The 22145-nt window shown below is 40.5% G+C and overlaps 1 protein-coding gene and 1 pseudogene across 2 annotated transcripts in view; both read right to left on the bottom strand.

The window, feature by feature from the left end:
• Positions 1-22145, bottom strand: part of SLC25A26 (solute carrier family 25 member 26) — a 167766-nt gene that overhangs the window by 59469 nt on the left and 86152 nt on the right. The gene's annotated exons all lie outside the window — the stretch shown is intronic.
• On the bottom strand, positions 14334-14792 carry LOC132766707 (large ribosomal subunit protein eL32-like; annotated as a pseudogene).

Raw genomic sequence — 22145 nt, 5'->3', positions numbered from 1 at the left:
AATCTCATGATACACGGCCCCATTCATTCTTTCATGTATATGGATCAGTCACCCTGGTCCCTTTGCAAAGAATCAGCCCCAAAGCTTGATGTTGCCACCCCCCATGCTACACAGAAGGTATGGTGTTCTTTGAATGCAACTCAGCATTCTTTCTCCTCCAAACATGACAGAGTTGTGTTTCTGCCAAACAGTTCTACTTTGGTTTCATCTGACCATATGACATTTTCCTAATACTCTTCTGGATCATCCAAATGCTCTCTAACAAACTTCAGTCAGCCCCAGACATGTACTGGCTTAAGCAGGGGGACACGTCTGGCAATGCAGGATCTGAGTCCCTGGCAGTGTAGTGTGTTACTGATGGTAGCCTTTGTTACATTGCCTCCAGCTCCCTGCAGGTCATTCACTAGGTCCCTCCATGTGGTTCTGGGATTTTTGCTCACCATTCTTGTGATCATTTGGACCCCACAGGGTGAGATCTTGCATGGAGCCTCAGATTGAGGAAGATTATCAGTGGTCTTGTATCTCTTCTATTTTCTAATTATTGCTCCCACAGTTGATTTCTTCACAACAAGCTGCTTGCCTATTGCACATTCAGTCTTCCCAGTCTGGTGCAAGGCAATAATTTTGTTTCTGGTGTCCTTCGACAGCCTTTACCATAGTGAAGTTTGGAGTATGACTGCTTGAGGTTGTGGACAAGTGTCTTTTATACTGATAACAAGTTCAAATAGGTGCCATTACTACAGTTAATGAGTGCAAGGCAGAGGGGCCTCTTCAAGAAGTAGTTACAGGTCTGTGAGACCCAGAAATCTTGCTTGTTTGTAGGTGACCAAATACTTATTTTCCACCATAATTTGCAAATAAATTTGTTAATAATCAGGCAATGTGATATTCCTGATGTGTTTTCTCATGTTATCTCTCATAGTTGATGTCTTCCTATGATGTCAATTACAGGTATCTCTCATCTTTTTAAGTGGGAGAACTTGAGAACTTGTACAATTGTTATCTGACTAAATACCCCCCCCCCCCCCCAACTGTAAAAGAAACAGTAAGGATCTCTTCACATGGGCTTCTTCTCAGTGTTCAGCCACCGAGACTGATGGCTCCCATCTCACCCATTACAAGTAGTTCTGGCACCATGGTCAAACTGGAAAAAAAATCCCTGCTGCCTCCAAAAAGATGCTGGCAGTGCACAACAGGAGGCTTTCCATCTTTCCATAAGGAAAGAAAGGTTAAGGCAGCTTATTCCTGTCTGATGGGGTAGGGGAAAGCCAGGATGGTGTGGAGCGCAGGATGACGGGTTCCCACGCCCCCTGGGTGGGCTTATGGTCCCAGAGATTGCTTTGAATGGTGTATTATTTTGATAATATGCAATTTTATGTGTGGCTCCTTGAGTGCTTTGTTAGCCGCCCCAAGTCCCTTCGGGGAGAGGGTGCTAGGGTATTATTATTATTATTACTATTATTACTTACTTACTTACTTACTTAATTAGGCGATCCTTCATAGTCTGAGGATGATGGTCCTCTAAGTGTAGTATCCTGGCGGTGGGTCCGTAGGTGACTGTGGAGCCCTATTCTTTATCTGCAGCTTCTCCCACAGTGAGGGCATCGGTTTCCAGGTGTAAGGGGTTGGGGTCAGGGTTGGCTTGATGCGCCTTCCTCTTGGCACATTTCTCTCTTTTGCCCTCCATTCGTGCCTCTTCAAATTCTGCAGCACTGCTGATCACAGCTGACGTCTAACTGGAGCGCTCAAGGGCCAGGGCTTTCCAGTTCTCAGTGTTTATGCCAGAGTTTTTAAGGTTGGCTTTGAGCCCGTCTTTAAATCTCTTTTCCTGTACTCCAACATTCCGAAAGCCACCAAGGTCATTACTATTATTATTTAAATGCGAAAGGGCCGTCTCCCTGATTCTGCACTCTGTTTGCAGATCAAAAAAACATGTCTCCTTGTGCGTGTGAGGAGGTGGTAAGTGAATGGCAGTATAGCTCCCAATGCCTATGCATATAAATTATTGCCTGCTTCTGGAAACTATATCTTTGGAGAAGCATGGATCCAGTTTGGGCTTCCTTTGGGCATCGCTGTCCAGAAATGGCAGGGGTCTGGAGTGGAGCATGTGACTCAGGGAAGACCCCTGAGGGAGGAGGAGGAGGGAGGAGGAGGAGGAAGGACGAGAGAGAGCAAGCAAAGAAGAGGCATCACCTTCTCCGCCTTCTCCTCCTCTGTCACTCTTGCCTTGTCCTGAGGGTCTGCCAGGTGAGGATATGGTGGTGGGATGGTGAAGCTCTTCCAGCAGCACCTGCCACCCATGCTGACCTACTGGAGCATCTTCTTCAGCTTTGGCCTCTGCCTCGCCTTCCTAGGGAATATTCAGTTTGCCTTGGCTTTATCTGTCAACTGGTGTATGTGTGTGAATGAATGGTGTATTGTACTAACCATAGGCCATGACATAAAATATGCAACCTTTAAAAGTACAATAAGCACTTTCCAATATAAATATTAAAACTTGTTCAATATTGGCTCTTTAAAATTAAAATTATAAATTATCACAATTACAAATGTCTGGTTTGTGTCATCCCAAACTATCTCCATTTCCATCTTTCCATAAGGAAAGAGAGGTTAAGGCAGTGTGTCTGTCTGTGCGGTGAGGAGTGTGTTCTCTCTCACCGGAGACAAGGGGCTGTCATCCCCCTAGGGCTCCAAGGCCAAGCCAGCAGTCTACATGGTGGAGTGTGAGGGAGCAGGCAAGGTACCTCTGCGGCTCTCCTTCCTTCTCCCCATGTAATAAGGGGAAGTCGCAACAGAGTGGGGCATGGGTGACAAGTCCCCATGCCCCCCGCGTGGGGGCCGCTGAGACGGGAGAGACAGCCGTATTCCAGCAGCACATGTAATGAGGTGGTTAGAAAGCCATCGTGGTGTAGTAGCTTAAGAACTGAATTAAGACTCTAGTTAAGTACTCAAGATTAATAAGATTGACATTTTTCAAAGTTTCTACACAGGCATATAAGAAAAACAGCATATGATGCCAAACACTCAACATGGAACCAGAAAAGGCCCAGCTTCTAATTTCAATTTCATAACAGAAATCGAGAAAATCAGGGCTTCACTACTAAACCTTATTGGTCTTTATTTACATTCATTAAAAGCTAATACTATCACCTGTTTTATCCATCAGATTGGTAGGTAAAGCACATAAAGTTTGTATCAAGGTAGTTTGAATGGTGAGGGATGGTCTACAAAGACCCGAACATAGGCCACACAACAACCCTACTTCTCCCATATATTCGTGGTGCAGCCTTGGTCTCGTAAGATAACAACCCTCTTAAGTCTTGCTTAACAGTATTCAGCTCTACTATTGTCTTCTTGCACCATTCATTTTCCTGAGTAATGAAAGGACTCATGCATAGACAGCCCTTGAAGCCACTGTTTCCTGGGGCAGCCATTTCATGTCATCAATAGTAAACCCATCTTTGTTCAAAAGGGGAAAACAGTAAAAAAAAAGGAATCCTTTAGTAACCCCAATAAACCACTACTGATTAACCACTGTTCATTAAATTAACCATTCATCCTATTCTATGCATCCCAAACAATAAGGAAAAGCAAGTTGTGAGAAAAAGCTGGAGTTGGTTGTCATGGAACGTGAACATTAGCATTACTACTGGTGACCTGACCACAAAACAGTAGGAATGCCTAAATTCTCCAGCACGGTTTATTGTCTTGTTATTGCAGAGACAGAGTTTTTGAACAACCAGCTGGATAACCTCGTCACGATCACAATGGACTGGAACTCCACACTGAGAGATCCTTCCCTAGGATGGAGTCTATGGAAGACTACCTCTCAATCAAAATCAGAGATGCTCAAGGATTCCTTCATTATTCAGGACTAAATAAAGTAATCTCATCTGAAAATTATTTATTTTCTACAATTATCCTTCCTTTGTTATGCCCTTCTCACAAAAAACTACCAGTATTTGTGTATCTAGATTTAGATAAAACCCAGTTAGAAGTGAAATTTTGAAATAAAATATTGTCAAATAGGCATTTAAACTGAATTCTCTTGTGTATTTTTTTTAAAAAAAAGTTTTGAAGATGCCTGTGTAAACAGGATAGAACAGATCTACAAATCAGTACACGTGTAACCAACATAGGCAGAATGAGACCAACCTAAACATCTATATAGCAAATGGTTGACATTATATTCAATTGCTTTCCCATACTGCTTCTCAACATACACATAGATCCTCTCCTGCTGGTGCAAACATGGTTCAAGAGGAAGAGGCGGGGGGAGGGGGGACAGAAAAATTGCAGAGAATACTGTATTGTCGAAGGCTTTCATGGCCGAAATCACTGGGTTGTTGTAGATTTTTCGGGCTGTATGGCCATGTTCTAGAAGCAGTTTTTCCAAGGAACATGAAAGGCACTGCAAAGTACTTCAACCAGAGATGTCAGCCATAGCAGATCACCTGATGAAGCAACCTGGACACAGCATATTATTTGAGAACACAGAAATGCTGGACCACTCAAACAACTACCATGTTAGGCTAAACAGAGAAGCCATTGAAATCCACAAGCATGTGGACAACTTCAACAGAAAGGAAGAAACCATGAAAATGAACAAGATCTGGCTATCAGTATTTAAAAAAAACTCTAAAATTATAACAGTAAATAAAAAGCAAAACTCAAACATAGAGGAACTCCAGACAATAAACAATCAGGAACAGCTAATCACCTCAAATCTCTATAGAATAGTGAAGAGTAGAGGCATCATACTGGCAACGAAGATCTGCATAGTCAAAGCAATGATATTCCCCGTAGTAACCTATGGATGTGACAGCTGGACCATAAGGAAGGCTGAGCAACGGAAGATAAACACTTTTGAACTTTGGTGCTGGAGGGAAATTCTGAGAGTGCCTTGGACCGTGAGAAGATCCAACCAGTCCATACTTCAGGAAATAAAGCCCAACTGCTCATTTGAGGGAAGGATATTAGAGGCAAAGATGAAAATGGAAAGAAAAAGAAAGAGGGGCCGATCAAGGGCAAGATGGATGGATGGTATCCTTGAAGTGACTGGCTTGACTCTGAAGGAGATGGGGGTGGTGATGGCCGACAGGGAGCTCTGGCACAGGCTGGTCCATGAGGTCACGAAGAGTCAGAAGCAACTGAACGAATAAACAACAACAATCTCTCAATAAAGGATTCCCCCAGGCAGGATCAAGCACACCAAAAAATTGTCAGGCCATCAAATGCTAATCAAAGTGGCCAATTGAAACATTCACACCTAACTCCAGCAGACAAGAGTTCTTTATCTCACCTTGGACTTTCCACAGATATATAAACCAAATATTCCTAGTTTCCAACAGATCTCACAACCTCTGAGCATGTCTGCCATAGATGCAGGTGAAACGTCAGGAGAGAATACTTCTAGTACTCTACCATACAGCCCAAAAAACTTACTCTCAAAGAGTTCTGGGACATGTATGTAGAAGCTAATGCTTAGTATTCATGCAGTGCTTCTCCTAATTACTCAAAAAGGTCCACCCTGGGTGAGAGGAAACTAATTAACAATCAAGTTGTAGTTTCTTGCAAATTATGAAGAATAAGAAAAGATGCATTTTTCCAAATCTCTTTTTGGGAGACTTTTTGAGAGCATCTTAGCAGAACCCCTTTTGAAAAGGGGTGGGAGAAGGCGGCCCTAACAGTGAGTCACAGATACAAAGAGTGCTTTCTTTACGAGGTCATTCCAAGAGTGACAAAAACTGATTGGATTCACCACAAGCCTTTTTTTTTTTACAGCTACACCACAATCAGGGTGATTAAAACATCTTGCTCCAGAATGGGCTTCTTCTCTTTTTTGGCTGTTTGTTGATAGATTGCATTTTGTGATTATTTGCCTAAAGAAATCACCGAAACAGAAGATCATCACGCCCTGCCAAGCATTGATATTTACACCTGAAATATGTTAAAACAACAGTGAAAATGTGTTCCGCACATGTGGGAACTTTCTGCCAGCAAAATTCTGGCTGGCTCCGTCAACTCTCCTACAATGTTCACAGAAAACAGACACCAGGGTACCAGCCCTCTCTGCCTGTCTGGCTTGATGTTATATAGCCGGACTGATTATTCAGCAGAGTTGACTAACATCTGAATTGCTTCCAGACGGAGAGCAATTATTTCAGAATGTTTTACAGATTAGCATGGCCCGTTTTCTTTTGGACCAATCTACGTCAGCTCAGTAACATCAACAACAATAATAAATAACATTATCAAATTTATGGGAGCCAATGTTGCAAGCTGGCGTTGCTCAAAATTAACCCAACCATGCTTTATATGGTACAGGCTGTTAAATACGGTGTATGTTATACACCATACCTCTTTTCAGAGACACAGTACTTGTTTTGTGTTCCATACTAATGGTTGTATGTGTTACCAGATTAACACGTAATGGTGAACATGCTCTTCAGCTACATCAGTTGGACCGGGCCAACTGTTCCTGGGACTGTGCCTCGGAGCATTACTCAACTTCAAAAAAGACTTATTTCTGAAAAACAACGTATATACAAAAATTGTCTCCCCTTGTGAAAAATTCCAGAGGAGTAGTTGCGCCAAAAAAAAAAGTGTTTGTTTATGCTCTTGCATTTGCTATGGCAATTTATTCCCACTACAGTCTAGATAGGAACTGGTTCCGCCCGGTTTGATTGTACAGTCAGCCTCTACATTGAAAGGTTTGACTCTTGCAGATTTGACACTGGATAAAACACATTTTGTTGCCTCAAATGTTAGACCTGTTTCTGGGTATATTTAACCTGCTGATTCCAAAAATGGCACAAATTTTTCCACATCATCTCTAGTTTTGGAGACACAGAACATATCCCATCTACCAATGGCCATCTGCTCGCCTATAGAAAGTCATGATAACTGTAACTAAGAAACTAGAGCTGATGTGGTCTATCCAATGCAATTTGCTGAATCAGTGACCCAAAATAACCCCAGGAGCAGATCTAAAAACCAAAACACCAAAAATATTGTTTTTGTTGGGTGGTGTTATGAACTGATTTCATTACAATGTATTGCCAAAGGCTTTCATGGCCGGAATCACTGCATTGTTGTAAGTTTTTTGGGCTGTATGGCCATATTCCAGAAGCATTCTCTCCTGACATTTCTCCTGCATCGATGGCAGGCATCCTCAGAGGTTATGAGGACCTCACAACCTCTGAGGATGCCTGCCATAGATGCAGGCGAAACCTCGAGAGAGAATGCTTTTGGAACTTGGCCATATAGCCCGAAAAACTTACAACAACCTTTTACAATTTTCTCTCTAGGAATCTCTAGGTCCTCCAGTGCAACTCTACAGTCAATTTCCACTGCAAGTTTGCCATACAGTTATACTGGAGAACCCAGATCTTCTTAGAAAGAATACCACTATAGGAATGTCTAGGTCCTCCAGCTGAAGTTTTGGGAAAACCAACCATTTTTACAGAGATGTATTTTCAGGATTTTTCTTTTATTATTTGCAGTTTTCCTACATTCATGGGCAGTCCTGAGCCCCTAGACCAAGCTAATATGGAGGACTGATTGCACTTGGTGTTTGTTTCCTTGGATATTTGAATGCATTTCTACTTCAAGCAGGTACATAATATTTTACGTCTTGCATTATTTAGCTTGTAATTCACACTTGATAAAAAGTATTTTCCTATCCTCCTTTTGATACTAAACCATTTCACATACAGTCTCAGTTTTTTTTAACATGTATGAAATATTCAATAATGAATCCAATTTTCACCAGAACAATAATAAAAAGTCAATTATTTCTTTCACATCCATATATATATATATATGCATGCATTCTTGTTTAGGAAAGCCATTTCGTAGGACGGAAAACAAAAGCAAGATAGTTAATGAGCCAAGACAATGAAAACCAAAGCACGGCTTAAACATCTTCCGCTTGCAACTTGAGGGTTCCTCACTCAAATCTCTTTCAATAAGTTTTAATAATTTTTAAAACCATGTCTAAGAAAAGTCAATATATTATATTTTAAAAATATTTCTTCTTCCAATTCTAACATGCATATCATCCTTTTTACAGGTTAATAGACTGAATGTAGTCATCTAATATAGATGGATAAGGAACCCCAGAGTTCAGGATTACTATTAACCAAGACTTCCCACCAACTCAATGGATTGTAGCTGGTCAGCAGAATGAAACAAAGCCTCCCCACCAGTTTAAAACCTAGAGATTGCCTCTTTCCATTCAGTCCAGCTCTTGGTTTTGTTTTTTTTTGTTTGTTTTTTTGGGAATGTCCATTGTGTAGATAACAGGGGGTGGTAGGTGGGAATCAGCAGGCCTGGGAAGAAGAAAATTCACAAAAACCATCCGGCTTTTCTCTAGCACGACATAGTGAAGCAGGGGGAGGATCCACCATTCAAGATACAAAAAGGTTATTATGCTTTACAACAGGGATAGAGAATGTGATGCCCTGCAGGTGCTGGACTCCAACACTCATAAAGTCCCGGGAGCAGATTTGCCAATGGCAAGTGATAGTGAGAATTGTAGTTAAACAGCACCAGAAATCCAACACATCCCTCATCTCTATTTTAAAGTAAAGGTCTCAGGAGCCACAAATAGGTACAGTTTAACTACACCAGTGCTTCCCAAAGTGGGTAATGACCAAGGAGGAGGGTGATGGAATGATTGGGGAAGGGGCATAGTAGCTTGGGATGCAACTGGGAGGCACTGAATAAAAATATGGGGGCAGTGGAAGCATAAAGAATAAGAGAAGAAACTTTGAAAAAAACGTTCAAAAATGTTTCATCTGTTGTGTAACAGAGTTAAAGTCGTAGTGACTCCATCAGCATTGCCTTCAAAAAAAATCCTGCAAATCTCTTTGGAAGATAGGCAGACAAATATCAGCATTCTGGAAGAAGCAAGGGATACCAGCACTGATGTGATGTTTCTTCACCATCAACTTCTATGGACTGGCCACGTTGCCAAATGCCTGATCACTATCTCCCAAAAGTTTTGTTACTCTTAACTCAAGAATGGAAATTGGAATGTCGGTGGAGAGAGAAAGAGATTTAAAGATGGGCTTAAAGCTAACCTTCAAAGAATAGTTCAGTTACTGATCAAGTTCTGTGTAGCCCTCTTCTTTTAGTAGGATCTCCAGCACTTTATTCCCAGCCCCCGGCCAAACAGCCTGCGTTTGCACTAGCCCTTGTCCTGCCCTGTTAGCCCCAAATCTGCATATGCCCACTTTTCCCGACTATTGGTTGATTGTTGCTTGGTTTATATTTTATGATGTTTTATATTTATTTTTTTAGCTGTTTGTTATATGTTTTTAACTGTCTACTTTGTAACCTTGTTTATATTGTGCTTGGTCCCCATGTTAACCGCCCCGATTACCTTTGAGGAGATGGAGGTGGGATGTAAGAATAAAGTTGTTGTTGTTGTTGTTTGAAACACAACAAGATTAGTACACAGCAAACAAGATCATTTTGCTGGTTGTTGTATTGGATCACACACTGGACACTTCCCAAGTGTCTAGGACTATGTGATGTATTGGCGAATAATGCGTGCAGATCCCAGTAGTGTGACCTTTTGCAGCTGACAGATGGTAATTTTGTCAGCAGCGATTGTGTTTAAGTGCAGGCCACGGTCTTTAGGCACTGCACCCAGTGTGCCGATCACCATTGGGACCACCTTGACTGGCTTGTGCCAGAGTCTTTGCAGTTTGATTATGGTTATTATTGTTGTCGTTATTATTAAACTACTCTTAAGGATTTAAAAAAATTATAAGACAAAATTCCAAAACATGAAAAATACTGGAGGGTGCTGCTGTTAATTTCTACAAGTAAGAAAATAAGCAGGAATACAACTGGTAATCTAATATATAAAACGGATGGAGGAACAACAGTCTTCATGACGAAGCAACAGGCTTGATGGAGTGCAGAACCAGGTTCGAGAGGAAGGCAACAGGCAAAGCCCATTGAAGAGTGGCAAAATATGAGAAGGGCAGACTCCTTAAGAACTGAAATAGCCTTCAAAATGCTAGAATTCTTCTACATCAAGAGGAAACAGATGTCCATGGCTGGAATTTGCATGTGGCTTTATTCTCTTCTGCGATACAATAAAACCACTCTTCTGCTAGGGCTTTAAAACTTGAAATTACAACAGTGGCATGTCATGCCTAGTGCAGCTGTGTCTTCTTTGCCCTGCCTTTTGTTGCCATTTTTAATATGAAGGAGAGGGGGAAGAAAAAAAGAAAAAAAGAGGGTAAAGAGGGAAAAAAAGTTCCTAAAATGAAAAAAAAGTATGTACTTTCAAAACAATCGAAAAACTACAGATGTTTTTACTAATCTGCAGCAAGCATTTGTTTATTCAGGTTCTGTCTGTTTCTGAAGCAAGACGACTCTGCCCTCCAAATTATCTCCCTTTAGAAAACTCTAAAATAAATACTGGAAGAGGAGCTCTGTGTAAACAGCCTCAGGAGAGAACTAGCTCACCTCCTAGGACTGAAGGCCTTTGTTTGGTTCAACAGGTGTAGCTTTGTTTTGAACCTCAGCACATCGCCCCAGCAGTTAAAACACATGGTTAAACTTAAACAAATGAACTGTCTCAATTAAAAGCAGTGGTTTAGGGACAGTTATGCACACCAGTTGCCCCATGTGGCCAAGAGGTTTTTCTCCCCCTTTCCCCAATGGACAGCAAGGAAAGGGGGAAAAAATTAAAAGGGAAAAAATCTTTTAAAAGAAATGTAATGACAATAATAAACACTGCCAAGACAGACAGAAAATTCTTTTCCTGAAAAACACATCTAGAGCCAGTTACAGAGTTCCAAAAGAATTTTGCCAGAGATTAGGAAACTAGATTTTTTTTATTCCATCCTCCTATTTGCTCCTGATTTTGCAAAATCTGAAACACACATTATTATTATGGGTTGTTGTAGGTTTTCAGGCTATATGGCCATGTTCTAGAAGCATTCTTTCCTGACATCAGAAGAGAATGCTTCTAGAACATGGCCATTGTGATGAATCTAACCTTTTGCCAGGAAGGCCGAAGCCTGGAAAGTCAGTAGCTGACATGTTGAGAGATAGGCAGGAGAGTTAAGAGGCAAGAGGGAGGAGTCAGCCAACTCCTGATTGGCTAGAGCAGTCAGGGGAGGAGTTAGCTTTTAGAGGGAAAAAAGCTGTGTCTTTTTGACAAGCTGGGGGAGAAGAGCTTTAAACATCGAAAAGTGTAGAAGGATAGTTAGGAAGAGGGAGCTGTGAAGAATTTAGACAGGGAGAGGAAACTTTTGAAGTGAGCCTTGAGGGTTAGAGCATAGGAAAGGCAAAGGTCCCTGGAGCACTGTACATGTTAGGGTCAGTGAAGGAATGCCTGTTTGCTCTGTGAGGCTGTCAGTGGGCTGTTCTCAGGGACACACTGTGTCAGTGTAGTGAACAGTGTGAAGCAAGGAACTCACAGGGGACAAAAGTTAAAGTCTTAAGAAAAGACTGCCTGTCTAACCAGCTAAGCCTCAGAAACCGCATCAAGCTTATGTACCACTCACATTAAGAGTTGATTTGTTTACTAAGTTTAAATAAACCTGTTTCTAATTCCATCTTCAACTGGTGTCTGCCTCGGTCTGTCACTCTCAATAGACATCAGCTAGCCTAAAGACAATTTAAGTCCAGTCAGCGAAGGAAGTAGTCATTACAGAAGAACCAAGGGCTTGAACAAACTTTACCTATTTTCACATTCACACTTATGTTTTCCTCAGACATTAATTGAGGTGGTGGCGGCGAAACTACCAATTACATCGGTAATTAACATCGTTAAATCAGTTGGTCACTTAACAACATTACTGAGGTGGGATAAGAGAGTCTTTCCCCCTTTGTCACAGTCATTTATCCTTGTTAAAGTGGTGTCCAGCTGAACGTTAACCCTTTACACTGGTGGGCAGTGGTGGGATTGCTTTGTCCCCTCTGCCCAACATGTCGTTGATCTTCGTTATAGCCATATAACCCGAAAAACCTACAATCCAGTGATTCCAGCCATGAAAGCCTTCGACAATACCATGATTATTATGTCTTGAAACTTTTGATAGTCTTCTCACACTATATCAGCAGTTCCCAACTTTTTTTTTGACCAGGGACCACTTTGACCAGGGACCACTTGATCAGGGACCATTTAGATCAGGGACCACTCTCCAACATTAGTACCTAAAAGGTTACGAATCAGTTTTTGGTCAACTTTAGATTCGGTTTGATTATTTGGGGTGCTGCTGCAGAAAATTGCATTGAATAGACCACATCAGCTTCTGATACAGAACATATGCCATCCAGTAGTCGCCATCTGCTCACTCACAGAAAAACATATTTAATAATCTAGAGCGAATGTGGTAGTAGTAACCTTTTGTGGATACTCAGTCTCTCCCCTCCCGATATCCCCATTGCCTCAGCACTTTAAGAGGGTTTCGTAAGACCAGTCACTCTCATTGCCACATGGTTTCGAGGCAACAGTGTAGTAATGGTGAGGCCACTGACCATATTTGCGTTCTTGTAGACTTCTGATGGTCCACGGACCATAGCTTGGGAACCACTGCGCTATATATTAATTCACACACATATGCGTCCTCTATGGTCAACACTTCTACAGGGTACATGCCCGTCCAGCTAGTCCAAGAAAGTGAATTTCCCTCTATAGTCCTTCTCAAAATGGTGACTGTAGGCAGAAGCGAGTTTGCTCAGATGTTGCAGATTCAGAAGTAAAGTCGGAAGTTTTGGGGCTTCCAAAGGGACTTCCAATGCATATCTGTGAGTCGGAAGTCCCCCATAGTTTTGAATCGCCTTGGGCCATTGAATGCATTGGTTCGGAAGTCGAGTCAAAAGTATGATTAATATTTTTGATGCAAGTAAGCATGCTGGGAGGCACAGACTGTGCTGCTGCTGTTGGGGGTGGGTGGACTGGAAAGGGATTGTTTGGAACCAAAGGAAAGGAGGTTTGGAGAAGGGAGGAAGGCAGAAGGCAGAAGGAAGGGATGTTTTTGGGAGAGGGAGGGAGAGAGAAGAGAAAGAAATAAGAAGGAAAAGTTTGTTTGGTTGGGAGGGAGGTAGGGAGGGGGAGGGAGAAATTAATGAAGTTATTTGAAACTACTTTTTTGGTCATTAAAGCTTAGCTATTTTTTATTGGAGTGTTTCCCTTCTTTCTGGGTTGTGCTTTTTAAACATTTCTGAACACTCCTGAACATCAGTAGCCTGGTGTCTTTCCAAAGCAGGGGAAGAGTCACCCAAGTTAATATATTTTATTGGGGTTGGTCTGCCTTCTTTCTGGGTTCTGCTTTTTGAACATACATCTCCCAACAATGCCGAACCTGGGCTGAATAACTGGTGAGCTTCCCAAGCTGGGGAAGTCCCTTATAACCTTATGTCATTTCCTTGAAAATTCAGTGAGGTAGCTCTTTATTTATTTTTAATCTGAAATTCTTTTTAAAAATTCTGAAAAATCGGTGGATCTTCTGAACATGTTGAAATTTGGAAAGCTAACAGAGGAAGGTGTGCTCTAGCACTTTCTCAAGTTTCATCAGGATTGGTCAAAAATGAGGGAGGAAGAAGCCCATGAAGTTTCCCCAGTGTTAGTACTGTTTTTTTGCATATTGTGCAATTGTGTCCACCATTAACAAATCGATTTGGAAAGTTTCAGAAAGTTCTGAATTTTTTTGGGAAAAATTCAGAAGTGACTTTTGAATTGAACTACCAGCTTCTCCTACTTTTGTATACAGTTTAGAATTATTTTTTAATCAACCAAGCCTAGGTGATTGTATGTATTGTCCTATCACCATTTTGGGAGGGACTACAAAGGAGAATAGATATTTGGGGGTTCAAGAGGATGTGTAAATTACTTGTTTGCCATTGTTTGTAGGATCTTCTGTTCACTGTTCATGGTTCAAAAAAACTGAAAAATTACACAACTACTTTTTAATTGGGGAGTGTTTTATGGAACTGAAAAAGCAATGAGCTACCAAAAGCTATAAAGAATCCGAGCTTGCCAATACATAGGCAGCACCAATTTATTTCCTAAGGCATAAGAAAGCTTTTGTAGAACCAGTTCTGCTACTGGTTAAACTCAGATAGTTGTATCAGGCAGTAGAAGCTGAGAGGCTCTCTTTTTATTTTATGCAAGCTCTCTTTTTATCTATTCACCGTTTCAGCATGCAGCAAAGCTTTCTTGTTGTTTTGATCACTTGGTGTCTCTTCCCAACACAACTTAGGCGAACCGTCATTGTCCAAGTATGATAGCCTTCCAAGTGTAGTGTCTTGGCAGTGGATACGTAGGTGACTGGGGGCCCCTATTCTTTTTAAAAACATCCTTGATACCTTTATTAAATACAGTTGTATAAAAGCAACTATTTATTCATTTTCTTCACTGTGCAGTTTGGCATTTGGATTGGTGACTTTGATAGCAAGCTGAGTTCTCTCTCCACAATTACGTTCCGATTCTTGTGTGCAATCTCTGTACAATAGGACTTGTTGCTCATCATTAGCACCTCGAGTTCTTTGACACTGTGTACCAGAAACTTCTTGAATCCTGAAGGCAGCATATGTTTTGTCTTCTTATTGCTACTATACCCAATGTTGGGCATCAAGATTTGGCCCCTGAATCTTCTGCTAACTCTGTTGTCAATACCTCTTGGCTTGCGCCAGTTATGCTTGTTTTTGACATAGTGGTCAGACTGGTGATGAATGAACTTATTGGTCCTCTTCTTGACGACCTTAGGTTTTATTAGAGGTCTGAGGGCAGACATGATGTCAGCTGGGAAATGGAGGCACCCTCTGTATAGCCCTATTCTTGATCCGCATGTTCTTCCACAGTGAGGGCATCAGTTTCCAGGTGGAAGGCGGTCCCGGTCGGGTTGGCTTGACACGCCTTCCTCTTGGCACGTTTCTCCCATTTGCCCTCCACTCATGCCTCTGAATTCTGCAGCACTGCTAGTCACAAGGGACTTCCCAGTTCTCAGTCTCTATGCCACCATTTATAAGTTTAGCTTTAAGCCCATCATTAAACCTCTTTTCCTGTCCACCAAAATTCAATTTTCCATTTTTGAGTTGGGAGTATAGTAACTGCTTTGGGTGACGGTGATTAGACATTCAGAAAAAGTGGTCAGTCCAGCGAAGTTGATGCTGTAGGAGAATCGCTTCAATCCTGGTGGTCTTTGCTTCTTCCAGCACATTGATATTTCTCCGCCTATTTTCCCAAGAGATTTGCAGGATTTTTTGGAGGCAATCTGATGGAATTATTCCAGGAGGTGTTCTACTCAACACTCCCAACACAACACACTTTCCAAGACATCACTGTCTCCATTAAGTATTATGATCACCTTCCTGAACATTCAGGTTAATAAGACAATAATTGTTGTTGTTTTGTGACTTCAACTCATTGCTGACATATGAAGATGTAAGTTGAACCTATCTGTTTTCTTGGCAAGATTTATGCAAGGGGCTGTGAGAATGTGACTTGCCTAAGGCCAACCACTGGACTTCAAGTGGGAATTCAAACCTTGATCTTCCATGGTCCTAGACCAAGACTTAAACAACCACACCACACTTATTCTCTGGCCAGTGATTATATATACTAAAAATTCATATTTGGAACTTGTTCATACATATACTTTCTGTCAATACAATGCTAGCTAAAACGTAATCCAAGGAACAGAAGTATAACTAGAAGCATGCAAAGTTACTGCAAGTTAATTCACATTACAGCTAAAAGTCAATGCCCTTCTCCCTTCACAGACTTACTCCATTGCACCTGGATTCTTGTTTCCCTGTGACATCTATGAAATGGAAATAGAAGAAGCCACCCAATTCTTAAATAAAGAAGAAATATTTTTCTAAGTGGCAACCTTACACTGCCTGGATCACTTCACAAGGAGTCCCTAGGTCCCAAATTTCCTTTCTCTTCTGCTTTCTATTTGCCAATAGCAAATACTTGCATCTAAAAGCTTTGAGCAGATTTCCCGAAAGCCCACCTTTTGTCAATTCCACACCTCCACTAAACACTGTATGGTCTCATTCTTGTCCTGTCTCAATTTCACCTTCCCCAAATTGCTTCCTTCCAGATGGAGTTGTAAGCAGCACATCTGGAGCATGCCAGGTTGAGCCAAGACTGTTTGTTTCACCTCCTTTGTCAGCCTATTTTCAGTCAATTCCTCATAAACTCACAACTGTGAGTACATACAGCATATGAGATGCAATGGGATGTCTCTCTCATATCTCTCCCCCTACAACCACCGTCATCATGGTTGCTCCAGCCCATTTCTGCCAATAGCTTACACTTTCTGGCCTTCAACTCTGAGATATTACCAGGTTTCAGACATGCCCAATTAGCATACCTAACACACCAAATTCCCTCCATCTGGAAATATTCTAGCTCAATGAATACCAGGGGAGTCCAGGGCTTCAGTTCAATTCTACTGAAAGCTCAAGGATACAAAAACCTTAGTATCCAGGTCTGAAGGTGTCACTGAAAACACCCAGGCAATCATTTGTCCATTTTTGTTCATCTATTCCTTTATTCCTTGCATGCTATCATTTCTTTAACTACTTTGTACAGAACAACATCTCACTTCAATCAATTAAGTCACAGTAAATGAAATGTGGATGTGTGTTTTGTCTTCTGACTCTACCTCTGAACAATAATGAATAGATGTCTTTCATTCCTCATAATCAAGATGCTAAAATGAACATGAGAGGGAAAGGTCAAAGCAAATCTCTACTGTTATCACAGAAAATTAAAATAACATTGTAGAGCATGAGTGGGCAAAGAGCAATTCCTCTTGGACATTTTTTCTAGACCACCATGCCCCCAGCTGAAAAAAAAACCTAGTAAAACTATGGGATTTTCTACATCTGGGTGCCTCCAAGAGTGGCAGTTCTGTAATAAAACAGGACATAGCCTTTAGCCCTATTCCCCTCCAGATCTAAAATTCTGAAAGGACTTACATACACTTACATACAATTTTACTTTTCTGTCATCTTCATAGACTTTCAAGAGCTGATGGGACCCACAATGGGCCCTGGAAGCAAAGTTTGGCCCTAATCCTCTATCCAATTCCAATCTAGTCTAGAGAAATCTACCTCTTCTACACATACTGAACATCTCCTGACAAGCAGGACTATCAGGATGCCATCATGGGCAGTCTTTTTGCATGTTCATGGAGTAAAACAAACATGTTGCATTGTTCCAAAAGTGGTAGCACCTGTGTCATAAACCAAATTAGCATTATGAGATGATATACTCAATTAACATATATCAATGGCATGCACACATCAAGGATAATAATGTTGCCACAGCTCTTTCCCCATACAATTTTACTAAAAATCCAAATTTTTAACCAACAAAGGTAACAGGCTTTTTAAAGAAAGCATTGGATGGGTTTTCAATGGGAAGGCACTTTACCTTCACATGTTTGAGGTTTGGAGTCCAGCCTAATGTGTCTAGATGTAAGCACACAGCTAGATATGACCTTCTGCTATATTCAAGACAACAGTTCCTCCAACTCGATAGATAGTCCACATTGTTTGTCACATGCGGTGCCCTTGTGAGACTGGATCAAACTACTGATACAAATAGGATCTTCTCTCACAAGATATGACTCCTCTAACCTCAAGAAACCCATTACAGAGGGAAATATCAAAAACAGAATCCAACACAAAAGAGCCAAGTAAGATTTCACCAAGAGGTTCAGTTCTATGTTCTGGGGTTTGAAGGGACACCACGGTTTTGTTTATTTGTTTGTTTTGCAAACTATATGTGTTAACTAGTTCACATTTCTATTGCCAACCAACTTCTGTTTCATTAACAGCCATCATTCCGATAAATGGGTTATCATCCATTAAAATGTATGCCATAATAAGAAAGGGTGTCATAAATACATGGCTGTTTCGGCTAATATCACAATTCATAATTTTCATATTTTGGTTTCCAAATGGTCTTCCACCAATTCAGTAGTGCTAGATTTATACACAAAGTACAGTATCACCTCAGAACCTGCAGAATCAGCATGTTTCCTGTTTTGTGATAGTATGGCTAAAAGCAAAAAAGCAAATGAACAACCTCTGTTGAAAGTTACCATGGTATCAGTCTGGAGGACGTAGAAAGTTCCTCCAGAGGACATATTTTGTTGGATGTGGGTAGATGAAACTGGTCCCCCTGGTATGAGGGTTGTACTACACTGTACTCAAGACCTCAGACTCTGAGGGGGACTTTAATGTGAAAATGAGAAAATAAAGGTCTATGGAACTTCTTAAACTGATATAGCTTAGGAGAGGTCCAGGAGACATTTTTCAGCCAGCATAACCCCAAGAAAATTGGGGAGTGGAGGAAACAAACTAGAACTGACCAAAAATCCACTTATGGTTCTGTAAAATCCTTTTGAGAAAGAGAAACAAATTGTGGGGTCAGATGAACCTTGTATTGCGACAGAATCATCATTCCTAAGACCAGTAATATATTGTCTTTGTCTGTTTTTTTCCAGAAAGAGTGGCTCCAGGGGAAACAGGAGAAGCCCAAGGCCTGCAAAAATCCCTTGGCACCATAGGATTCCCACTTCTGGCTTACCTTAATCTGAATCTGTCACCCGCTCAAATTTATGTATAATAATCTGCCACTAGAGGTAATACCTTATGTGATGGATAAAGTGGGCTGTCATCCATAAAAGCTTGTGTCATAACAACATTTGTTAGTCTTTAAGGTGCCGCAAGAGTCTTGGTTGTTATGAATACAATAACAACCTTCCAAACCGAATTCTGCAATTTTCATAAACTGTGTGCAAAGCCAAAGAAAAACATAGTATAAAAGAAGTCTGCAAATGGAGATGACAGAGGTATAGCCATAGCCACTGAAGTAAATAATACTATTCAAACTTTTACTTCTTATCTACAACCCCCAATGTCAGAGAAAGAGTGAAAGAAAATATGGGACTGCTGAATGTCAGAAAACACATGTTTTGATTTAATTAGTTTTATTTTAACACACAAAAGATAGCCAATGGAATATGTAACAGCTTTATTAAGATATTTTGAATCTTTCTATAACAATTCAAGATATTGACATATACTCCTAGTCATAACTTACATCTGTACGTTTTCCATGGACTGGTACAAAATTATTAAAATTTGGAATGGGCTGTTATGGAATCTGTACAAGATGTCCTTCTGTCATGGACTAAGAACTATCAATACCTCAAACAGCAAATAAAATCATACATGGGACATATATCAAAAAATAAATATTAATTGCACTCTTCCAGACATATACCAGCCCCCAGCATGTTCCCATGGTCACTCACCGCAGTGTGACATTACGCAAAAACAATACCAAAAGAAAGCGTAATAGGGAAATGGAATATACAGCAATCGACTTGTACTTGCTGTTTTCAAGGCAAAGATACAAATCTCATAGGATAACAGATGAGTTTAGCAGCTCTGGAAGAATGAAGGTATTGTTTAACAGGAAGCAGATGTATGTCAGATGGCAAACTCATTAGAGTGTCCCATCGTTAAAGGAAACAGGATAACAATGAGCCATCTGAAAAAATATGAAACGATCAGGAAATATACAAGCCGCAGCTAATCTCCTATTTATTGGTAGGTAATGCCTTTAAGTCATGCACATGCATTGAGTTTAGGACCATGAAGGAAGAAACTTTGTTCACAATCAAGGAAAAAAAGCCATAACAGCCAACCCCTTAAGCATGGAACATAGCATTTCTGGGGGGAGAGGGGGCATGACGGCTGACTTCTAAAGCACAGATGTACGAGACGAAGGCAGAGGCCTGGTCCTTGAAGAAGTGATCCTCTGTTGTTCAGAATCATCAGAACAACTCAACCAAGAAACTCTATCTGTACTTATGCAATATGACCCCATATCAATGGGACAATTATACCAAAATTCATTTATCCAGGTCCAAAAATACCTCCTTCATTTCTAGGTCCATGGTACTCTCAGGCCAGGTGTCCTTCACTAAGGTTCACTATTATCTATGACTTCATGTGTCCACACCAAGCCCAAAACTGTTTCTCCCATCAGGAGTTATACTGTACAATTCTTGTCAAAATAAGCATCCTGAAGGTTGCCCATTGTTGCATTTGCCAACAATTAAACTAAAGCTTATCATTAGGTATTAGACACAATCAAAGTAAATGGGAGATCTCGGGGCATCATCACTACCATCATCATTATCACCATCATACCAGCACTGTTGGCGGTGGCAGAAGCAATGAGGATACCCTATTCTTGACAGAGGACAACAACAGTGAAATCCAGATCTGGCCAAGTCTAAATGTATGGGATTCTCAACATGAAGTCAATGATTTGGTTTGCTGGAAAGCATTCCATTTAAACTAAAATAACAGAGGCAGCTGCATTATTTTTCTTGTAAATGTTATATTTTAATGATGCTAACTAGAATCATGGCAATAATTTTAAAAATAAAACAATAACAAGCAAGAATGTGACAGAGTTGACATATATCTGAGGCTCAATCCAAAAAGTTCAACTGAATTTTATGGAGCTTACTTCCAAACAGGTTGGACTATATGTTCTATAAGATTGGACTATATGTTCTATAATTTTAATATTAATCACTTTGACTAGATTGTACCAAAGGCATGTAAAACTCCGGTAAACATAGAACTCTGTCCGTGGTTTTACTTATGCACCTTTTGGGAAATATAGACAATTGCTAGGTCCTCCATTATGATTCTGTAGCAGGCTTCCTTCAAAAGTTACCCCGGAGTTAACTGGGAGACCTGGCAAATATCTAGAGAGGATTCCTCTCGATGACTCCCTTGGTCCTTCAGCACAACTTAAAATAAATGGTGTTCCAAAATATCAACACATTCCAGTAATGGCAGTACAATTGGGAATGCACATATCCCTTGTGGATACAGGAGTCAAAATTTTATTAACTATTTACAGAAGCCAAAGAATTGGCTTTACAATTAGAAATTTCACATTTTAAATTTAAGTGATTTTTTATAGGACAGTGGGGAGGACTGTTGAAATAATGCTGACCAAGGTTACAAAACCAAGAGTCATGAGTGAGTTAAGAAAGAAAAGAAATTATAGGGACAAACTAAAAGTATGATGTATTCACCAATTTTATACGTAAAGGAAGCACTTCACTTTGCCCATACATGTACTGACAGAAGACATTGCAATGACTATAATAAAAACATTGATACAGTTTTGGAAGATATTAATAGATACTATCTATGAGTGGTAGAAAACAACCACAATGTTTGCAGAAATTTCAGATAAAGAAAATTATATCTGAAAGGCTTATAGATTCATAATACAGTAAATAAAGGATCAAACTATGAATAAATGTCAGGAACGAATACAGGATTATTAAGTTAGGATTTATAAATTGAACACATATAATTACAACTCATAAGAATGGTTGATCCAAAGCAATCTCTTCAATGGCTTAATATGGCCCGGAAACTCCTTTTAAAATGTTGAAACTGAAAACACAAGAATGTCATCATAATTGGCGATCCCTCATGTCTGAGTTTGATTGCCTTCATAGTGTAGGTTTTTGGAGTGTGTGTGTGTATGTATGTGTATGTATGTATGTATGTATGTATGAGTGTGTGTGTATGTGTGTGTGTGTATCTATATATATATATATATCTATATATATACACACACACATAGGTAAAGGTTTTCCCCTGACATTAAGTCTAGTTGTGTCTGACTCTGGGGGTTGGTGCTCATCTCTATTTCTAAGCCAAAGAGCCAGTGTTGTCCGTAGACACCAAGGTCATGTGGCCAGCAAGATTGCATGGACTGCCGTTACCTTCCCTCTGGAGTGGTACCTATTGATCTACTCACATTTGCATGTTTTTGAGCTGCTAGGTTGGCAGTTATATATGCTACATTCTCGATCTGTCATAATAATCAGTGATCCTTCAGGTCCGAGAATGATCAACTTCCAAGTGTAGGGTCTTGGAGAATGTGTGTGTGTGTGCGCTACATTCTCGTGTAAGTCCCTGCATGAGAATGTGTGTGCGTATTCTTCTATTGGTCTTTAAGTGATGGGAAAAGCCACTTCTGCCCACGTTCTTCCTGCCCTACACAAAAGAGTCTTTATATCCATTCAATGAAAATTGTAATG

Source organism: Anolis sagrei, chromosome 2 (genome assembly GCF_037176765.1).
Source record: "Anolis sagrei isolate rAnoSag1 chromosome 2, rAnoSag1.mat, whole genome shotgun sequence".
In the NCBI taxonomy this organism is placed as follows: Eukaryota; Metazoa; Chordata; class Lepidosauria; order Squamata; family Dactyloidae; genus Anolis; species Anolis sagrei.
This window is presented reverse-complemented; position numbering and strand designations above follow the sequence as displayed.